This window comes from Propithecus coquereli, unplaced genomic scaffold (genome assembly GCF_000956105.1).
Source record: "Propithecus coquereli isolate 6110/MARCELLA unplaced genomic scaffold, Pcoq_1.0 Scaffold131, whole genome shotgun sequence".
Taxonomy (NCBI): Eukaryota; Metazoa; Chordata; class Mammalia; order Primates; family Indriidae; genus Propithecus; species Propithecus coquereli.
In genome coordinates, this window is record NW_012137303.1 from 3314936 (window position 1) to 3320935 (window position 6000).

Consider the following 6000-nt stretch of genomic DNA (forward strand, 5'->3'; position numbering starts at 1 on the left):
TATTCTGGCATCCTGGAAGGTCACAGTGGAGCTTCCCAGTTGAACCCCAGCCCCACTGGTGCCTCTAGTTCTTATTTCCTTCAACTGTCACATGAGTAGTTATAATACATGATCAAATCCTCAAATACTGATTACCTGTTATGCTCAAAGCTCTGTGTTAGGTTATGTAAGATTCACAGACATATGGATTCTGCCCCCACAAAAGTTTCTTATTGAGTCTAGCCCTGAAAATAAGACATATATATAAATAATTATGATATGAAGTAGAAAGTATCCTAGGAGAGAAGCTGATATACTGCTAATGAACTGAGAAATTACTTCTAATTTGGCAGAAACGACATGGATCTGGGAAAGCTTTGAGAAAAGTGTGGCCAATCACCTAGATCTTGAAATGTAAGTGATATTTTTAAACTCATGACTATGGAAAGGAAATTCAGAGATAGGACGAAAGGAATGCCCGCTGTGGACCCTGACAACTATACAATTCTTTGAATCTTTACTTCTAGGCTTTTTTTTCTTTCTGTTTATGTCCTATGTCCTCCCATTAGGACTGAAGCTTCATGAGTGTTTCTGGTTCTTGTTCCTAGCACATGCTCAACAAATGCTTGATGATCATGATGACAGCTGCCTTGTAAAACTTTATTTTCTTTATGAAAATGGAGACATGAGGTATCATGATTGTAATCTCAAGTCATGGCTAAAGTCTGAGGGTGAATCTTTTATAACAGTTGGTATCATGTGAGGATAGATTGGAGTGTGTGTGTGTGTGTCTGTGTGTGTTGCACATATTGAGCACTAGGATTGCTGGTTTTGAACACAGGACATGGTTGCAGGCATGCTTTGTGGGCACTACAGAGTAGTCGTCATAATTGGACTTAAATATCAAGGATAATATTGTTTGAGACAGAAATTTGTAAATATATACATATGTTGGTTAAGCATAGCAGTGTATGGATATAATTCAATAAAAGTAGGACCACGATATCTTTTAAATAGAGTCAAGTGTTTCTGGTTATTTCTTAAACACCTAACACCCATTCATTTGCCTTCTGGGATAGGTCTTTGCTAGACCTGTGGCGCTGAAGTCTTGATGGTGCAGTAAGAAGCACAAGATTGAAGAATGTAACTGTGGTGTGGCAAGGAATTCCTCTTATGGGGATAAGGGCTTGAGTGCTGACCTGACTCGCCCACCATTGCCAAGCTTAACAGGGTATACATGGCAACATGCCTACAGTTCTCAGCTTCCCTAGCATGGTAAATTCCTCACTTCACACTGGCTGCCTAAGCAACAGACTCCGGGTAGGCCTTGAGCAACAAGGGATGCACTGAAGATCAACACATATATTACCACCTTGAATGTTTGCTCTCATGCATATCTGCTGCGTGGCACATTCACTGAATGGATAAAAGAAGAGACAGCAACTGAGCTGATTCTGAGCTGCTGTTCTTTGCCTGTACTTGAACTTGAAATAGCCTTTGAGCACTGGCCTAACTCATCTCCACTGTTACGGAAGTCATAGCCTTGGGGTCATATCAGGTGTGAGTAGGGGAAGTGGAGACATATAATCGAAGATTTAGAGTCCACTGGATTATCTCCAGCTCCACTCTTGGAAGAGATATTCTAGCACTTTCATTCAACCACCATCGTTTGGTAGATGGTGGGGGAGATGCTGATTACCTTTGTTCTAATCCTTTTCTCACCAGGAAACTTTCTGATTTATCGGGAAGTATAACCTGCACAAGACACACATTTCTTCGGCTCACTCTTACAGCCTTGGGCAACTTCTAAAACCATTTCAGATTTAGGTGGTCGATTTTAAACTGTAAGAAAGGTTGGAGTGGCCTGCGTTTACTTATATATGATTGGTTTATATTAACAATTGCTGGTGAGCCATCACATGATACCTGGTTGGCATTGCACCGACTAAAGGGGCTTCTGTGTGACAGGACATGATATTGTCTGACTTGTTAGAGTACTGTGATTTCAATGGTTCCAGGGAAGCCCATTGCTCAAAAAGTCCTTCTCCAACTTCTGTCTAATTTCTGAAGTACTCCAAAGTTCCTCCTTTCGGTGTATAGCTTTTATTCCTATTAAATTCTTCATGAGGAATTGATAATTTTTTATGTATCTATTGGTCAATAAAGGGCTTGAAAGCATTGAAGAGACAGACCACAAAGGCAATGGGACTGGGGAAGAACTTCTTTGTTAAAAGTGGCCAACTTCTCTCTCTCTCTCTTTCTCTCTCTTGTTGTGTGGTTAAAAAAATATACCATCAGCACTAATATTAGTATATTTATACTATTTTACAAGATTAACAGGTAGCTCAAAAAGCTTGATAACGTTCCTATCTCTTGGGGAGTAAGTGACTAAGGATTTCTTTCATTCTGAGTTCTGCCTTATAGTATAACCTAGTATAGTTTAATGAATGAATTGTTTGATTTCTCTGAGGAGAAATGGAAGTATATTTTTACAATTTAAAATGACTAAGTGTGTGCTATAGCTCCTTTTTCTTAGCTTGTCTTGGCTCCAGCTCTGCCAATTGTATACACATCCCCTAAAAAAGTCCTTTAAGTAAATGGCAGACTTTGTATAAAGTAGCTCCTCTAAGTTCTAGAGGAATTAATACCAAGTCTTCCTCTATTCTAAATTGCTGTCATGGAGACAAATCTTATGCATAAGGTGGGGTTTTTTTTTGTTTGTTTGTTTTTTAGTAGGTACCCAAATACCAGGATAGAGTAACTTGTTCTCCAAAATATTCAGACAAAGAAAATATAAAATCTATTTCCTAATAAATAGAAATGCAATTAGATTTTCTGGAGGAATAGTCAAGAGTTGGAGAAGTTTAATGGGGACATTTTAAAGAGGAGGTAATCGTTGATGTCTAGAGAGACTTTTGCAAGATGCTATCATCAGTTAGAGACAAAACTGAACTAAGGCCCACGTCTCCTGATTCATAGTCTAGTTCTATTTTCACTGCTTCCTCGTGTGGTGTCTGATTCATTTGTGCCACTTTGAAGGAGAAGATGTTGTTAGTCATCTTTTGCCCAAGGTCCACTCAAGCCTGATGAAATAAAAACAGTGCAACAGAGGTATGTGTCACTATTATGATGCCCATATGGCCACCAAGAACATATGGAGACATGGAACTTTGGAGGAGTGTTTCTTCTACCAGAAAACAGAAAATTTGAAGAGCAGTTTGCTTTACACAAGTTAGAAGCAGTGCTGTTGATTTGGCTTGTCCGGAATAATGAATGTGGGTAGATAGTGCTAGCTAGGCAGGGTCGTCTGATTTCATAGGCTTAGGACTTGGACATTGTATTCTGGAAATAGAGAAGAAAGAGTATGATAATTGTTTTATGCTTTGGAATTTATCAACCTAATTCACCAAAAATTAATAAAATATCCATATTCCTAGTACTGTATAGTTGGTTCAGCTACTAAAACTACCATCATATCTTTTGCCAGATGGCTCACAACATGGGCATAAGAGCCACGTCTTTGGGAGTATTTAAATAGTTCTACAGCTGCCTTGTCAAATATGAATCAAAGTAATATTGTTGTATGCTGCCTGGAGCCTCAGCATCAGAGGAAATGTTAAAGTCTTGTCCATCCTTCTTTCTGATTCAGGTGTCCCTAGGTGGTGGCCTCTAGAGATCCATCTAAACCTAAGATGGATCCCTTCTACATCTAAGAGTCTGTGTTCTTTAACTACCTTGAATTAATCCTCCTTTCTTCTCACTTCTAATTATTTCCTTTCTTGCACTGATATTTTCCTATCTGAGTTTCCTTCTTTTACTTTATTCTTTCCCCCATCAGCCTTCTATTTTCCTTTTATTATCCTGTCACTTTAGGTTAGCTTAACTAAATTCCAAAAGCATTCATTAAATAGCAATGTCTAGAAAACATTCATACAGATTTCATGGGAACACATTAAGGAATTAAAGATGCAATCTCTAGCTTGTCTTATTAAGATCGGAGCTAAGACAAATGGCATAAAACATCTAGATAAAGTCTCCAAAGCCATGGATGGCCCACTGTAGGGGTGTGACCGAGGCAGCCACTGAATCCTAACAAACTGCCTCAAACTCTGCAGATGCTCAATATATGTTTGTTGAATGAGAGAAAGACTGATTGAATTTAAAGTGAAGGACAACCCAAAATAAAATTATTATGATCATTATTGGTGAAGGGGTAAGCTGGAAAAACTTCTTGCAAGTTTCCATCGGGTCCTCTCACCACTATAGGCTTTAGCCACACCAAGTTAACTGTAGTTTTCTAAAACCCTGTTTGCACACCATCTCATGCTGGTCCCTCTATTATGCCTCCCTCTCCATTTGGTGAAATTATAGTCATCATCCAAGGCCCAATTCAAAAGTCATCTCATGTGAGAGACATTCCCTAAACTGCTCCAAATATCACACCACACAGGGTATGCTGACTATTCCCACAACCTTCTCCACACATTCCTCAATCCTGTACCACTCTTGGGCTGAAGAGGTCCAGATTTAGCCCTCAACAATCTATTTTTTTTTTTTTTAAGCACTGACTATACTGAGCATAAGATACAAGCTAGGAAGATACAAAAATAAATAAGTCATAACCCTGAACTTGAGAGCTCGTAGTCTAGCATGGAAATCCATGCACGTACGTAAACAGCTCAGAGTGATAAGGGCTATAACGGAATCAGGGTATATACTTGATAACTAATTTAAGTATTCCCAATGTGAGAAGAATTAGCTTGAGATTAAAGCAGATAATAGGGTACTTGTGAAAAATTAAAACAATGGCAGATTATATTTAAGAGTCCCTACATATCTGAAGAGTCTAGTTCGAAGTTACTTAGTAGGCACCTTATACCTTGCAGCCCAGTAATCAGCTCCCTCTGGAGAGGGGAAGAAGCCCTGGCTTGCTGCGGATGGAGACAAAGGTTGCAGGCAGAGAGCAAAGGGAAGCCAATGTGGCCACGATTCTCACGCCCGTGGATACTCACATCACAGGGTTGGGGTTTTGAGGGTGGAGAGCTAGGTAGGGTGAGCTGGACTCATTTTCAATGCCAAGGAGGCTCAGCCAAGAACTTGACAACAGTAATAACCCAATCAGGGAATGTATGCAGTGTTCCATGTTCCTAAGCTCTTGTACTTATATTAATTCTACACTATTGGAATAGGACATGTATTCTAATCTTTGGAAATATTCAATAATTTCAGTGAAATAATTTTGCATTGAATCTATTCTATGCCAAGGAGAAAGCTCAGGTGAGAGGCCAGACCAACCCTTGAAAGGGAAGGAAGGGGCAGTGGAGGGGCTCAGATTTTAACCCTCAGCGCACTGGGCTCCCACTCTGAGAAGAGCAAAGAGACTCAAGGGGGCTGACCAAGAGGTGATCCCGGAGCACCAGAGCCCTGGGCTGGAGTGCTGTATAATTCTTGGCTACAAGAATGATCTTCCCTGGGAGTGTGAACAGATAATTAACACAAGAAGAAATTAAGAGGACCTGTAAACATGATGAAATATATTAACCCACTTGTTACCAAAAAAGAGTTTTGTGTCCTCCTTTTTTCATTTAATGGTATTTGGTGAGGATATTAGTTTCCCAGGGCTGCCACAAAGCACCACAAACTGGATAGCTTAAGACAACAGAAATTCATTTCTCACAGTTCTGGAGGCCAGAAGTCCAAAATCAAGGTGCTGGGAGGGCTGTGCCTCCTCTGAGGCCCTGGGTGCAATCCTTCCTTCTTTGCCTCTTCCTAGCTTATAGAGGTGGCTGGCAGTCCTTGGCATTCCTTGGCTTGCAGGTGTATCACACCAACCTCTGCCTCTGTTGTCACATGGCCTTCTCCTTGTGTGTCTCTGTCTTCACATGGCATCCTCCTCTTCTTATAAGGACATCAGTCATGTTGGACTAGGACTCACCCTAATTGACCTCATCTTAACTTGATTGCATCTGCCCTGACCCTATTTCCAAATAAGGTCACATTTACAGTTACTGGATTGGGGGT